Raw genomic sequence first — 17225 nt, forward strand, 5'->3', positions numbered from 1 at the left:
TTACGTCTCCTTGTTGCCCATGGGGAAGATAATGAAGCCTGGGTTCTCTTCAGCTGTGGGATAAAGGGAACAACCAGAATGTTGGATAAGGTTGCAAATTTTCCACCATGACATTTAGCACCTGACTAATCTCATTATTTCCACCAATGTACCCAAGAAGGGGTGGAAAGATAAGAGAAGACAAAATGTCTCCTCCTTCCGTCATTTCAATTTATAAGCTAACAAACTCAGTGTAATGGAAATGAACCTAGAGATATTCCGTATAAGGTAAGCTGTCCATCATTCTTACAGCACTAGGATGTGGTTTTCATTTTCAGTCCCTTATATCCCCGATGCATCATATTCCAGAAATTTTATTCCCTGCAGGCCCCGAGTCAGCTTGAGTACTTAAATGATTTGGTTGGTAGGAAAAGGGACCCTGAACTCAATACAATATGACTTAGATGGTAGTGCAATCACCTGGAGTAGGTGACCCTTACACTAAGGGCTAGGCACAGAAGCCCAGCCCATCATCTAACGATGATCAGTGCCTAGAGATGCAGCCTCCACTGACCTAGCCTCCACTGACCGCCTTAGCGTGGGGGTGGGGGCAGTGTTCACTGCAGAGTCCCTGTGGCTCCCCGCTGGCCTCTCCTGTGGAGATTCACGCAGTCTTTGCCTCCGTACTTGTAGCAGCCTCCCTTAACATTGAGAGAGAGTAAACGATCTGGCCCAGTAATTCTTAAGCCCATGTTAGGTAAAGGATTAGAGATATTGACCTCTTTTCTAAAAATTCCTGAAATTTCATTCTCCTATGTCCTCTTCTAACTTTTAAATTTTCAAATTAATTTGGTATGAGTTAATGTTCTATTTTGACATTTACAATAAGTTTTGTCTCAGTAGGTTCTCCTGCAATGGAAGAGAAGGACTAGGGTGAATTGCAGCCAGAAGACTTGGATTTGAAGCCCCTGGAGCAAAGAGAAGAGTTGAAGAATATGATCAAGTATAGCTCTCAAAATGGACTTTATTAACTTTATGCAAACATCTGTATCCAATAACTGAAGTTTTGGTTCTTATTATCCAAAGGCTAAAATTTTGCAAAGGTGTTCCCTTCCTTTCAGCCCCCCTCCCTCCTCTTTCTGTACTGATAAGCGTGGCCAGAGCTGCTATTGGAGTAGATTTATCTCCTTGCCTTGAAATAAAGGTCTTTTGGCAAAGGGAAAATCAGATCAAACTATGGCAGAGTCCTCTTTGAGCCCTAAAACCAGCCAATTCTGGCATTGTTTTTCATCGAGGGGGTCAGTCTTGGTTCTTCGGGAATGCAGCACCGTGTCAGATTGATACACGAGTTCTTTCACTCATTAACGAGATCTCATCGAGCAAGTTACTTGGTTCTCTGAACTGCATTTCCGCATCTGAAAAACAAAGAAAATAACAGCTGATTACAAGGATTCTCATGACTATTAAATAAAATGATGCAGGTAAGGACTTTGCCCATGACAGACTTTTGAAAAATACTTATTTTTAGTAGCTATTATTTGTCTCTACCCAATTTTTGGTATAATTGTGTCATGGAAACACACTCTGTAAAGTAAGTGGAAGAAGTCGTAGGATAGTGGAGGGTCAGAAGATGGTGAACAGCACAGTGTTTGGAGTTGGAGTATGTGGGTCTCAGAGTCTTCATCTACAACAGGCTTGGGCAGGGGATTGGCTAGCTTTTCAAAGACTTTGTCTAAGGTCCATGGAGATCAAAGTGCTTTTTCTCAATTTTTTCCTTCCATTCTATTTTTTTTTCCTCCCCAAAGCCCCAGTACATAGTTGTATATCGTAGTTGTAAGTCCTTCTAGTTCTTCTATGTGAGCCGCCGCCACAGCATGGCAACTGACAGACAGGTGGTGTGATTTCATGACCAGGAAGTGAACCCAGGCTGCTGAAGCAGTGAGAGCGCCAAATTTTAACCATTAGGCCATCAGGGCTGGCTCTTTTCCTTCCATTCTTAACCTAGGCGACTCACTGGTCTTTACTGATATCAGCAAGGATCTGAGTGACCCCTCCATTCCTCTAGAGAATGTTCAGGCAGGGGGCTGAGAAACTTCCATACAATCACAGAGAGAGGGAAGTAATGAGGGATAGAATCAGGATCTGAATGCAGCTAAGGCTGACCAGTCAGGTGTTCCTTACTCTTCACCACAGCTGCTAGTATTAATATAAGTGGATGTTGGGATTTGGTCACTTTCTGTCTTTTGAATCATTACAATAATAAAAGAGCCAAGGAACAGAAACCAAAACATCCATCATTATTAGTTCATGAACATTTTAGAGTTGGCGTGAATACATGTATGTACATATGTATGTATGTGCACAAACATATGTGTGTGTGAAATGAATATGTGTGTTTTGTATGCATCTACATATCCAATTAGATATGCATGTATGTATGTATATACCTACAGAACCATATGGAGAACACTATTTTTATAAATTCTATTTATATTGGTATTGATTTTGACTTTATATTTCCTTGTCCCTCAAAGCAAATTCTTATACTAGAGACACAATAGCTATGTTTTTAGGGAGCAAGAAAGTACTCTAGAAGAATGTTAAAACTTGTGTGTATTTTCACTCATGATAAAGAATTACAATCTTATTGAAGAAAATGTGGAAACAGCAAAAGAAAAATGAATCACTTTGAATCTCAGTCCCCTAACACAATGACCATTAGCATTTTGATGTCATTCCTTCCAGTCTCCTTCCTTAAGAAATTTTCTCTTCAATAGTCTTTTCTTTACACTTCTTGGTTAAAGTATGTTAAATCAATAAAATAACTCAATAATGTAGCTGACAGTATTAGCCATTACTTCCTCTCCCAGTAGATTTTAAATTCCTTTAGGCAGGAACCATATCTTATTCAGCTTTCTATTTCTAATTTTTCTCTCTTCCCCCCAAGGCCTACCATAGCGCCTTGTACCTAGCAAGTCTGCAACGAGTCTTGCTGAATCATATTTTGCATGAAAATTGTAGAAGACCTAAGAGGCCCTGGGAATAAAGATTCAAGTGTCAAATGAAAGATGAGTTTTAAATTGAAGACGTAGTAATAAAGCATCTATGCTATTCCCAGGAGACCAGCCTGATTCCAAATATGCACTCAACATTGGAATTTCTATTTTCTCCCTGGTAGGAGTGTTTCAATTTATTGGGTCTATTCACAACTTGGGCAGATTCCTGTTATTCAAACCAAGTCGGCCTACAGCAGTGGACTTATGCAACAGGAACATGCAAAGCAGATTTTTATTAAAAAATGTCCCTGCTCAGTCTCCAGAGGAAGCGGCAGAACTGCTTTGCGGATGATAAAGAGGATTAACTAAATGAAGAACTGTAGTTAATCTCTGAGTTTGCCTTGACTGTTTTGGAATGCTCTTTTTGAAAATAAAATTGGAAGACCTTGATGTCACTGGAGTTTTTCCATTGCACCCTTATGCAATCTGCAAAAGTAGTTCCAAGTGTGGAGAAAGTGTGTGTGTGTGTGTGTGTGTGTGTGTGTGTGTGTGTGTGTGTGTTTGTGACAGACTGTCCCACTTTTGTCTAAAAATTTTGAACTTTAAAACATTACAATAATCATAATGCCAAAATAATATGAAATTTTAATAGAATCATGGTACCTTGGGTTTGGTCATCTCATTGACTCCTCCTCCCAATATTTAAATCTGTATATCAGTGGTCTCTCAGCCTGTGCTTGAATGTTTTCATGTTGGAGAATTTACCACCTCGCCCCCAAAATTCCATCTTTGAGTGTAGAAATGTCTCTTTTACACTGAGCTGAAGACAGTCTCCCTGTACCTTCTACTGACTCAGATTATTCTAAGGGGGAAAGCTAACAAGTTACGATGGCCCAGTGAAGTCCACTGGAAGTGGGGCCTATTTTCCATTTTTCCAGAGCCACCTGTCCCCCTAGGCTGACCCAGGAGACTTTTAAATACTGGAGTCTAGCTGAGATCGTGGCAGATATGCATTTGGAGATTGTCAGAGGTAGATAAAACAAATATTTAATGGAAGGATGGCAGAGGTGTTTATAAACCCCATAGAACTGTGAGGATAGAAGAGAACTGGGTGGGGTGACCTGGGTTGTGTGTATGGGTGGATGTGGGTTGGAGAATCTGGTCATACGACAGAGAAGGAAGTAAATTCCAAGGCAGAGGGGTCTCTGGGAACCAAGGAGGGGGCACAGAACATGAGCATGAAAAGGATTTTGAATTCAAGTTTTAAATGCCCTAGATTTTTGACTGAACCCCCAACCTCATCGCCCCACTCATCCCTTACTCCTTTGGAGCACAAAGGTGAGGGGACAGGAAAATGGGCCATCCCTGGTGAGCTGGCTGCTCAGAGGAACTTTCTAAAAATAATGCTAACAACAATCACCATTTATAATGAAGCGCTAAGGCTTTTACCCACATCATCTCTTTTCACCCTTGCAGCCAGCCTCTTAGTTATTCTCATTCTACAGACGAGGAAACAGAGGCTGAGAGAGGTAAATAACTTGTTGAAAGTAAAACAAATTAGTGTTGAAATAAATTTCTAGGCCCAAAATGGAGCCCCTCCTTCAGAGGTGCCATGTCAGCAAACCAAAACTTAGGTCACTTTCTCATCCATGTACATGCTCTGCTTGGCCAGAAACACAGTATATCCAGTCAGCCAATTTCCAAACATCTAGCCAATGCTGGGCCCTCTCACCCCAAACAAGGTTGACTATGTGGCCCCGGAAAATCAGATATTTTCCATTTTTCTCTTCCTTGTTCTTTGTTCTTTATCCTATAACAGCTTCCTGCCTTCCACCTCATTTTGCAGTTCTCCAAAAGGAGACTGTCCATGAAGTGTTAAATAAAGTTTGTCTGTGTCACCTAAACTGTCTTCTTTAGTCATTTTTTAACATTAGTGACAGAGCCGGGATGCAAACAAGATCGTTTGACCCTAGAGCCTATAATCCAGCCTTCACACCACACTGCCTCTACGCTGGCTGTCCATGGGCATGAGCAAGTGGTGCTGGAGTGGTGGCGGCAGAGGTGTGGGGTACGTGTCGGTTCAGCGTCTTCTGCCTGGCCTGCCTGTGGACACATGCAGCTAAGATGGCCCAGAGAACACCTAAAATCGGAGAACAAACTCCACTAAGTAATCTGAGTCCATTAGGGGAATGGAAAGAGATGAACATTTCTTGAGAATCAACTACATACCAAGCAGAGTGCTAAGAGCTTAAGATAGTAATAAACTATATAATGGATATAATAAACTGAATAATAAGTAAGCTCCCTTTTGAAAACTAAAAATTCCCAGAGGACCTATAGCAGAATAATTTTATTGAGTGCAATGAGTGCATAGACTTAACTCTAATTCCATGTGCTTAATATACTTATTGAATGAATAACAGATGGATGAAGGTCTGCAAAACAAGGTACAAAGAAGATTAAAATAACACAGTTTATGAGCACCCAATGGGATCCTATGCTGGTGTCACCGGGGATATAAAATGAATACGACACACCCCTCCCCTCACATGCATACACCAGATAAGATATATAAAGAATCTACACAAGATGGCGTATGCTAAGTATCAACATGAGTAGACAAATGATAAAACAAGGAGAGATGCAGATTTTCTATAAAGGAGGGGAATAGATGAGAGCCATTTCACTGTCGAATTTCCAGGCTCAGCTTTGCAAAATTGAAAAAAAAAAATCCTTTTGTTCTTGCGCATAAAACAAGTCCCAAACTCCCCACTACAGTGACTAATGATGACTGAGCCGGGGACGTGCATCAGGAGCCATCTGTGAAGACACACTGCTTGCACTTGTTTCCAGTGGGGTTTGCAGGGGGAGAGCTGCTTGTTGAGCCTCAGACAAAGTGTGTGCGCGACATCAGGTTTTCCTTTACTGGAAACTGCCTCTTAGTCAGATAAACCTGCATCGCGGGTCCCCTGTGGCCTCCACACCATCACCTGCCCTCAACCTTCCTAGTCTCTCCCTCTAAGGGCAATTTGTTTAACTCTTGGAAGCCAAATATAACAGTATGTTCTTTTTTTTTTTACAGCTAATTCTTAAAGTACTGGTGAATTCTGGCTTATCGATTTGGGCCATTCCATCCCAAGCTTCTGATCTTTTGTCTCTGTTATTTCCAAATGCCTTCAAATGTCGGTTAGAGAAAGCTAAAAGATTGGAGTCCAGGGGCATTGCTGGAGACAGTTAATGTGTTTACACACTAACAGCACAGAGGTGGCATCTGTGAATCTCTGAGTTTATTTTCAAAGAAAATGGAAGTGATAAACACCAAGGTGCAAATAGTATGGTGCTAAATGGGCAATGGAGTGACATGGGGTCTTGAGAAAAGGCATCTGGTGTACACAAAAGGGTGGAAACCCAGTGTGTGGCGCTTAACAGCTCTCAGCAAGCAAAGGTGATGCTGGTTGCAACAGTTCCATTTCCTCCTCTCTTTTACTGACTCCCCTGCTTAGGGACAGGCAAGATAGATGCTATGGCTACTTAATATCCTTATCAACAGGATAATGTCCCAGAGAGTGTCTGTTCTCTTGTTAATTGTCAACAGAAGCAAACCTTTTAGCCCGATAAACAACATGCTGGTTTTTAGCCACATCTATGCGAAACATGAACTAATATTTTGAGGAAATAGGACTGTTGGGTTGTAATGAAGTAGGAAAATGAGCCATATTTATCTCTTCTTTTCTCTCCTATATGCAGTGGTGTCTGACGAATGTTTAACAACCAGCTCTTGGAGGAGGGAGGGGGTCAGGGGGAGCCCTGATTAGTATGGCTTGCTGATTTCCATGATGTAAATACTCCCATCATTGCTCATTTCAAGTTACTAACCTGAAGTCACTGAACTGGTCCCTCACGAGCCTGTAGGCGTCGGCTCTAGCCTGACACTGCTTATGTTCCAAACTAAGTGAGTAAGATTCTACACGTAGAACTTAGCCCTGCAGTTAGAACTCTAAAATTCTTCATGATTGAGTCCTAACTTGGCAAACTATTACATTGAAACTAAGATAAATGAGTTACTTACTATGATGTCATCACGGTGAGTATTGAATTTTTGATATATACATTTCCTGTCCAAGCAGACCAGAACACCATGACTGACTCTAAAAATAGGTGCTACCACTTGAAGCTGACTTCCCACCGCCTATATTCACACACTGCTCTGGGTTTTCCTGGCAAGTCATAAAATTAGATGCTTTGTATAGCCTCTTTTCATAAATGATGGTAATTTCTTAGGTGTCATTTGTATTCCCAGGGGGACTCTGAGGAGGAAGCAATATAATCTAGCAGGGAATCCCTACTGAAGTATTTTTACGAGATGATTTTTGCTGAGTCTCTTAAAATAACTTCATCCCCTTTTCCCCAGATAGTCTGCCTGTGGTGTCCAAATTACCGCACCAGGAGGTCTGCAGAGAGGGATGGAAGACAGGCAGAGGCAAGTAAACAGAAATGATTTATGAATGAAAGGAAAGAATATCTTTGAAAATGATTCTAAGTTCTATGCTTTGGGACTTGAAGGAAATAATGAAACTCTTGAGGTTTAAAATCCGCAGATTGCTAGATTAGTTCTAATAAAATAAGAAAAGAAAAGGAGAGAGGGGGAAGGGGAAGGAAAGGAGGGAGGGACGCGAGGGAAGGAAGGAGGGAGGGAGGGAGGAAGAAAGAAAGGAAGGAAGGAAATTAGGATAGAAGAAAGAGAAGACTATCTTTCAAGTGATAAGCTCCTCCCAGGCGTATGGTCTTTGTTCCTGTGTCTTTCAGCGTTAGGCAGCCATCCTAATACTTTGAGCTGTTTCTAGGAAGTAGAAACAGAATATATCACACCCTTTGGTGGTCACAAAATAATGTAAAACATCATATGATATCAATCGAGAAATTCATCTTCTCACTGTTTTCTCTCTTTTCCTCCTGCAGGTTTCCCTTCTCTAGGGAATAGCATATACAACAGTAACTTACCTTCACACTGAGTCATGATTTATGAGGCTGTGTGAGATGGACATGTTGCACTCTCTATGAGTCCCACCAGCTGTGATCTGTCACTTGCCTCTCTGTTTCGGCACGTTAGCTCTCACGATGACTGTTTTCTCATCTCTTAGCTCTAAGAGCACACGAGGTACAGTGTGGGACATAAAGAGAGCTAACCCTCTGCCCACTGCACTCCATCTCCTGAGAGAAAGGAGGTGGCACAGGCAGAGGAAGAAGGCGTGCGGCTGGGGGCCAGGGCAGTGAAGTAGTGGCTACACTTTGTAAGGTTCTCAATGCCTTTGTAACATAGCGACATCGTTACGTTCCTCCATTCTCTATCACATTCTGAGGCAGGAAAATTCATAATCCTGCATCTCCCAGTACTGCCTCTATCAGCATAGAAATAGAATAGTCACTTTATTAGCCATTTTATTGTACCATTTTTGGGTACATTCTTGGTTTAGATCATTTTATTGCACCCTATGGGACCAATAGAAATCCTTCCCTTCAAAGAGCACAAAAGGCAATGTTCACTATTCTTTCTCTTCCTGGCCAGTTTATACTTGAAAAGAGTATAACAGGACATGGATCACTTTAAGACAGAGGAGGGGAGAGAACTCTCAAACTTTCTTGGGCAGTGTTTTCTTGTGCTTAAAGCATCATGAGATCCTTGGGATCTTGCACAGAGTGACTGCTCAGTAAAAATTTACTTCCTAAATAAATGAATAAATAGATACCCAAGTGATAAAGTGTTCCAGCTTTACCACCTGGAATCAACCATTTGGCTAAAACACACAGACAGTTCCTCTGCTTCTTGTCTGTGCTGGAGGAGCAAGCAGAAGATGGGATCTGCTTTTCTGTAACTTCTAGAAGGCGGTTATTACTTGAATGTGGTGAGCACTTGTGACTGTCATTGCTCTTTGGTTTTAATTTTTTGAGAACTAGGGGTATGTTGCAAGTGCAAACCACTTGTTTCTTGACCCTATGGATACGTTAGCCTGGGGAAGTTGTGCATACCTTCTCCTTACTTTGTCAATTGTTATGTCCTGCTGGCCAAGGAAATGAATGGATCAATAAAAAGATATATCTGTGCATTTGTAAGCAAGGCTGATATAACAAAAGGAAGCTTTGGTCAACAGATTGAATACTTCGTGCTGACAGATGAGAGAAAAGCCCCAATAGGATGGAGACTGGGTTTCCCCTGCTCAGGTTTGGATTCTTGGGGCCTCTCAGTTGGATGGGCTCAGCGGCAAACAGACATTTTGTCCAGTGGCACATGGTGGGGCTAGTTGCCCCTACATACTCTGCCCAATAGTTCATTTATTATTATTGGGGAGGGGGCTTTCTAGCACATCTTATGGAGCTGCCCAACTGTGCACTGTGGAGTAATAGGTAAAAGTCATTTTAAAATCTAAAGTACTATTCCAATGTATGGTATTATTATCCATGCTATTTCTAATGATGATTATAGTACAATATGTTTTGTACTTCATTTAAGGACTTTTCTCTTCTAATATATAGAAGATGTTGTCCAATATCCTCCTTGACTTTACACCTGCTTACACCGGAAGACTAGGGGCAATGGCTTAGGTGTTCTTAACACACCGATTCACAAAGTGAGAATTGAACCGATTCTCTGCTAAGCCCCAGAGGAATTATTAGAATTGAATGAGGACTGCAAAAATATAGGTACTCCTTGGTTATAGTAATAGGCACTTGATATTCAAAGCCATTTCGCCCTTACGAGCCAGCGAATTGACACTCCCGCTAGTACATTTTAAGATTTATGTATCTGAACAGGGTTATGGTGTTGATTCTACTGCCCTTCGACAGGCTGTGTAACCTTGTGAAAATTGGTTGTTACAGCCAGGGAAAATACAGAACAGATCTCAACTGTTCTCAAAATGCATAAGTGAAGGCATGGCTCAGATGGTGGGGGCAAATAATGAGGGGAGAAGAAAACATAAATATCTTTGGTCAGGAGATTGCTCAAGCTCTTGTCTTTAAAATGTGACATGTAAAACTAAAGGGAATGTTATTCTGAAGGGATAGGAGAGTAGAAGTATTCAACATATGGATTATACAATCTTATATACATCTTATACAAATCCCTCACCATCTTACTGCAGAATAGACAGGCTCTCAGTCTCTGCCCCACCATGAGGGATGCTTGCATGGCTGTCATCTTTACCACAGCTTGCCACAAAATTTCTAGGATCAAGCAACTCCTGGCCAGAAAATGAAAGCATTCCTTTGTGGATTCAAATGAAAAATGAGAACACAACCAGATTCATTCCGAAAGGAGACATTGGAGGAGAATGGAGCAGGACTTTTATGACAGCACACATATTTATGCCACACAAAGTCCAAGCTCTTCATTTTGTTAAGCTGAAAATATCACTATCAGGACATTTGGACATAGTTTGTTAGAAAAATAGATACTGACACTTTTTTTTTTCTGTATTGAGTTAATGAGTCATAAAAACGTGAAACTATTTGAGACACATAACATAAAGATTGGGTAGGGATTAATTCCCAAACCCAATACCCAAGGCCGGTAGTGGGCTGAAGTGTGATATTTGCAGAAACTTCTGTCAGATCTGTGTTTTAAGCAAATAAGCAATTTGGGACAGTCTTTGACAGCTGGGGTTCATTCTAAATCAAATAAGTGATGACATGGTACAGATGGAATACATTTAGCATGGAGCGTTTGGGTCATGCCTTATCAGTCACTATTTGGCAATATCCTATTGGTCATGATATGTAACATCAGTCTTGGCAGGGGCAGCACTTGGGAGAAAATCTGCCTGTTGGGGATATATTTTCCTTACTTATTCATTGTGTATGCCCACCTTCCTTCCTTCCAATGGGCCACCTTTGGACACTCCTCTTCGCATTAGGACCAAAGAGGGTTTTCAGGTCAGTGTGGGTAGATAAGCATGAGACAGTCTAATGAGACAGCATGCTGAAGGTTGCCTTAATGTCTCAGAATGTCAGCAAAGACATTGATTGAGAATAGAGCTGCAGATGCCAAGTACTCCTAAGGTACTAGACCAGCCTTGCAACAGCCTACTTCAAAAACAGTTCTTCCAAATTGGCCCATCTTCTACTTCCAAACTAGACCAGAAAAGGCAGAAAATTCATTGACAGATTAAACAGGCCAGGTGGTGAGGATTTTTTGAGGGAAGGGATATTTTCTCCAGCTACCTTAAGCCAAGTGAAGGGTCTTACAGAGAACAGCTTGGGAACTTGAGGGTGATCCCTGGAGTTTGGGGGACACTGGACCTAGTACTCAAACCCTTCCTGGGAAAGTCTAGAGATAGAAAGTCATGTCTTACTCTTGAAGAACATAAAGTCAGGGCTACACTGAAAGGTCTGCATGTATAGAGTTGAGGGACAAGGATATCTGATCTTATGGGCTAGAAGTGGAGGGGTTTTTGGCATTGGTCATCTTTAAAAGCTCTACCCAAGAAGCCTGTTTGGAAGTCAATGTGACAGCAGAGGGATGGACCTGAGAAAACTAGAATGGAAGGGTGCTGAGAGGAAAGAGTGCCCATCACCAACATAAGAAGAACTGCAGGACAGAGGTCCTTAGTGACGAGAAGACCTTCAAAGAACCCTTCAAAGTACCACTGTGAGAGGAAAACAATCAGCATTTGGTATCTGCTATACTCAAAGAGCATCAGGGCCAGGTGACCATCTGCTCAGGAAGACTTTTCTTCCCTCTTACCCTTGCTCCCTGTGCTGGATGTTGTGTGCCCCATAGACCCATCTTCAGAAAAGAAAGGCTATTCTCACAGCTTTCAGGAGTGCTGCCTGAAGATGGCCCTCAATGTTTAGCTTTCTTTGGGGATGGCCTCAGCTGAAGAGAAATGCCTTGCCCAAGGTCACAACTCTTTCCGGGGGGAGCAGCCCAGCCAATGACTACTCAACATCAGATACAAAATCCCAGCCTGTCACTCCAACTCAGGCCAATTCTGAAGGGCCACCCCTGCTCCAGGGCTCTCCATGGGGTCATCTGAAGCCTTTATTGGGATTGGTCAACTTCTCCCTTTGCCCCCTCCCTTCCACGGGTGTTGATCCCCAAAGCTTTCCTTGCACATTAATCTTCATCTCAGAGTTGGCATCCTAGGGAACCCAACCTACGACACTCCTTATCCTACACCTGACCTGGAGGGGCCACAAGCAGCGGTTAGCAAGTGGCAGAGGAGGTGGAGCCGCCTCCCTCCCCCACTGCAGGCTTCCAGGGAGAGGGGAGGACCTGTCAATGGTATGCAAATTTGGAGTTATGTGATTCTTAGACTGAATTTTCTTAAAATTAAAAAATGACAAAAAAGAAAAAATCCACGAAACGTGCCAGAAGTGTCCTTCATGAGCAGAGAAAGAACAGGTCCACAGCCTGAGTTTAACAAGGAGAAAGTGCATAGCTTCTTTCTGGTCGTTTAATGAAGTGATTACAGTAGAATACACATTAAGAACCTGGGTTGGATTCCAAGTTCTGTCACTCACTCCTATGTGTTAAGTTCACTTAACCTCTTGAAGCCACAGTTTCTAGGTTATGAAACGGAGATAATAGTAGATTGCTGTGAGGATTAAATGAGAATGTACGCAAAGCTCTTAGCACAGCGCCTGGCACAGGGTAAGCATTCAAACTTGCTCCCCTCCTGAATAGCTTCTGTGGTTTTCGCCAAGAAAGGATCTCCCAGCACAGGGAGGGTGCAGAAAGTGATCCCTCTGTCTCTTCTCACATTTGAGGAGTGTGACACGGTGAATCACAAAGACAGTTTATATAAATCACATACCCTTTTATTTCCTACAATAAAATTGTAAATGGAAGCAATGATTCTTTGCAACTTCAACTGGCTTGTTGCAATCACATCTTTTTCTAAACTGTTTCATGACAATTTACTAGACCCACTTACCAGCAAAACCAGTTTTTCTCCTGCATTTGCTAGGCGTGTTCTTACGTAGTTGCCGATAGTTGATTTTGTTAACTTGCTTCCTATCCTCCCCTCCATGTCCATCTGAGTTCCTAGTTTGGAGATGTGTGGGTCCTTCTGTCTCTCCTGCACACTAAGGGACCTCTTGGCCAGATTCTCTAGTTATAACTTTTCTACCCCATTGGGTTCGCCTGCTCTCCTCCGACTGTGGTTCCTCTGCTGAAACTTAAGGCCTCCCTTATCCATCACTTGCAAGTAGGTGATCTCTGATAAGTGTAAGTTTGGGACCTTCCTTCTTGGCGAACCTAAAAACTTTGATTGCCTTTCCCTCATGGTGTATACATTGGCTTTGAGATTCTCTGTCAAAACTTCAGGAAGTGTACATATTCAGGGGTAACCATAGATGTTAGCAAGTAGTTTATAATAATTCAATCTTTTTCTGTCAATAAAATTCTAGTTACACAATCATTTGGAATAATCCTAAGTAAACTGATGGTTTATTATATTAGAATTATAATTTATATATCTATAGTAGTCAAATAAACAATTGGACAATTCGCTAACAGGATTAAAAGGGAGGAAATTGCGTGCACCTGTCACTACGATGTTAAATATTACATGTTCCTCACATGCCCATTCCTAATAAAGAGATTGAAGGCTGCAGAGTATACATTATCATTCTTAAGCTGGGAATACTACCAAAGTATAAGCCTGGGTCCAGGAGAGGATCAGATTCAGCTAGTTAGCTTTCAGAAGATGCCCGGAGTGTGCATCTTATTCCACAGTGACAACTTAGCTACATCAAATAAATTAGTATCTCTCTCCCAAAAAAGGCCTTTTTATTTTATGTTTAACTCTATTAAACAACTCTAAAAACCAGCTTCCTGTCTACAACTTGCTGGGGTTTTCCAACCACTTGGACCTGCCTTTGCAAACCAGGTCGTGTACCCCAAACTTTGGGAATGTGTATTTTTCAACAGCATAAAATGCTGCCTCTTTTGAGAACTATTGATTTAGCATTTATTTTCTTGACATTTGATCATTTCTTAACATTTGATCATAATCATGTTATTTGTGGTTTTATTAGAGTTTGTCTATTTTTAAAATTGTAAATTCATTTATGTCATGGTTTTTTGATTTCTCAGAATTTTGAGCTCCCATGATGCTTATCAAACTCTAAGGATACACTAGAAACTCGATACATGTTTGTCAAATTGAAATTCTAAGTTTAACTTAGCAAAGCCAAACTCTGTCTCTTTGCTGAAATCATCTAAATGTGTAACCACTTTTTCTTTTTAGAATCTTATCCCCATTTGGGTCATTTTCTCCAGTACCTTTCACCCAGCTTTCCCTCTACCCTATGCTGGTTCCTCTGCACCTGTAGCTGTGTTACAATATTCACCTGTCTGCTTCTCCACCCAGATCAAGCTTAAATAATTTTTGATCTTGTTTTGTTTTATTTATCTTGTGTCTCCATGGCCTGGCACACATCAGTTGCTAAAATAAGTGCTTTTGGAAATAATAGGAGTGGCTTGAGCTTATGAAGAAAAGAAATGTTAAAAGAGGGAAATGGAAGATATTTAATGTGCCCTGTCCATCCCTGGATATCAATTTAATAGTTTTCATAACTTGAAACCAATCCATCAGGTTGACATACTGACAAGCAGTCTTGGTTCATGACAGATTAACTAATTCTTCATCTATTCTTTATACTCTGCCTCCATTGAACAAAGCCATTAGCAAAAAACAAAGACCAGAAAAACAACATCATTAAGACAAGGGCAAAGAACTAGAACCACATAATAGGAGGGAGAAGGACACCACTGGCCTAGAAAACCTAAGACCAATGAAAGCTCCAGCAACTGAGCATAAACACTAGCTCTGAGCTTTCTCAATTTCATTGTTGGGAACTGATTGTTTTACCTCCTACCTGATGAGGTAGCACACATGAGATTATATTTGTTTAAGTGATTTACTGCAGAAAAAAGTTACTCTAATTGTCAGGAATACTGAAGATCTACGAAGCCAGGAAATTCCTCTTTAGCACAGGCGAACACATGGGGGATGTCGGAGGTGTCCAAATAGTTTTATGACATTTACTAATTCCATATTGTTGGTCTCAGTAACAACAACTGGTTCCTAAAAAGAACAAGAAGGAAAAGAAAGCCATGACCACTACAAGGCTGGAATAAAAATCTAAGAAATCACACAGTCAAAGGCCATTCCTCATGGGGGCCCAAGTGCAGTAAACACACATAATTCTCACATCACTTAATTTAAGGTTGGATTTCAGTTTTAACAATCTAAAGACGAGTGAGAATTTTGGTGTGATTTACATTATTATCAGATATTTCCTTTTTTACTGTTGAGTTGGACATACTTTATACTGGATACTATGATAGACATGTAAAAGATCGTCCCAGGTAATCACAGTGGAATTTAATCTATCAGGGTGATTTTGAAGTATTAATTCACCATTCAAATGCCGTGGGCACGAAGGCCAAATGAAGTGACAATTTAAGCAATTGTCTGACTGATTTAATCCATCCACACTATGAGTTTGGATAATTCAGATTTTTTTTCCCACCAGAGGCTTTTAGTTGTAATGCTAAGTATACCGTTAATAATTTCAACTATCCTTTTTATTTTTTTCTCAGTATAGACATTGGCTAATTCTTATGACACAGCCAACCAGATGTGTTGACATGATGGATCTGTCCAGTGCTCACTGCAAAGCCCAACTTTGTGATTAAATCAGAGCAACTTGACAGATGCAGTTAGGCAAAGCAGTTTAAGTCCCCACTGTTGGTTGGTTGTCAACTGAGCTGCCACTAGAACCAAGGTTTCTAGCTCTCAGAATATCCCAGTGCCCAGTGATTTGGTTCTCCTTATGTGAATAAAATGAGAGCCTCCATATAACGGTATTAGTAGGGTCTCATCCTGGGAGCTAGTCGCCTTCTCTCACTACTCTCTAGCTTCTCTCCAGGTCACTGTGAGGCTCTCAGCCTAGCAGAGATGCAAAGAGCCCAAACAAGCTCAGGCAGATTTGTGGTGTGAAAAGGCATTGAGAGTTGTGCCACAAGAGTTTCAGCCATAGTGTTGCCTCTTGTTAGCTGTGTCTATTGGGCAAATTAGTCTTCCCGGGTCTTTGTTTCCTCATTTGTAACATGGAGATGGTTATGTTTACTTTGCAGGGGTTTTGTGAGAAACTAATGATATAATGTCTTTGATGATGGACCAACACAGTGACCAGCAATGAGTAGGTACTCAAAAAATGAGAATTGTTAGTCTAAAATAAGTTTATATGTAGATAAGTCCACTTTGTTAATAATTTAACATAATGTTTAAAAAATCCTCATTGCCATTTTCTAACTAATCAATAATAACTATGTGGCTGAAGAAAATAGTATAGCATAAAAGACGCTTCTCAGAGAGTAATGTACTATATTAATGTTTGTATATCCTTCCAGGAAACATGTTAAGTCTAGGATCACTTGAATTTTGTTCTAATGGTATTGCTTTATTCAAATTTTCTACAGAAATAATCTCATAATTAACATATGTATTGCAAAAAGTAATGCTATCTAATATTCCTTGGTATTTACCAAGAACATAAGTGAAAACTTATGTCCACAAAAAAACCTGCACATGACATTTATAGCAGCTTTATTCATCATTGCCCAAACTTGGAAGCAGTCAAGATGCCCTCCGGTAGGTGAATGGATAAATAAACTATAGTACATCCAGACAGTAGAACATTATGCGGTGCTAAAAAGAAATGTGTTATCAAGCCATAAAAAGACATGAAGGAAACTTAAAAGCATATTATTAAGTGAAAGAAGCCAATCTGAAAATGCTACATACTGTATTATTCCAACTATAGGACATTCCGGAAAAAGTAAAACTATGGAGACAGTAGAAAGATGAATGGTTGCCAGGAGTTGGGGGCCAGGAGAGGGGGCAGAGATAATAGGTGAAGTACAGGAGATTTTTAGGGCAGACAGTAAATATTCTGTCTGATACGATAATGATGGACATATGTCTTTATACATTTGTCCAAACCCATAGAATGTACCACACCAAGAGCGACCCCTAAGGTAAACTACAGACTTTGAGTGAGAATGACGTGTCAGTGTAGGTTCATCAATTGTAACACATGTACCTTTCTGGTGAATGATGTTGATAATGGGGGAGGCTATACATGTATGGAGCAAGGGGATATGGGAAATTTCTGTACTTTCATCTAAATTTTGCTGTCAACTTAAAATGCTCTAAAAATTTAAAAAAAAAAAAAGTAAGG

This window comes from Diceros bicornis, chromosome 38 (assembly GCF_020826845.1).
Source record: "Diceros bicornis minor isolate mBicDic1 chromosome 38, mDicBic1.mat.cur, whole genome shotgun sequence".
In the NCBI taxonomy this organism is placed as follows: Eukaryota; Metazoa; Chordata; class Mammalia; order Perissodactyla; family Rhinocerotidae; genus Diceros; species Diceros bicornis.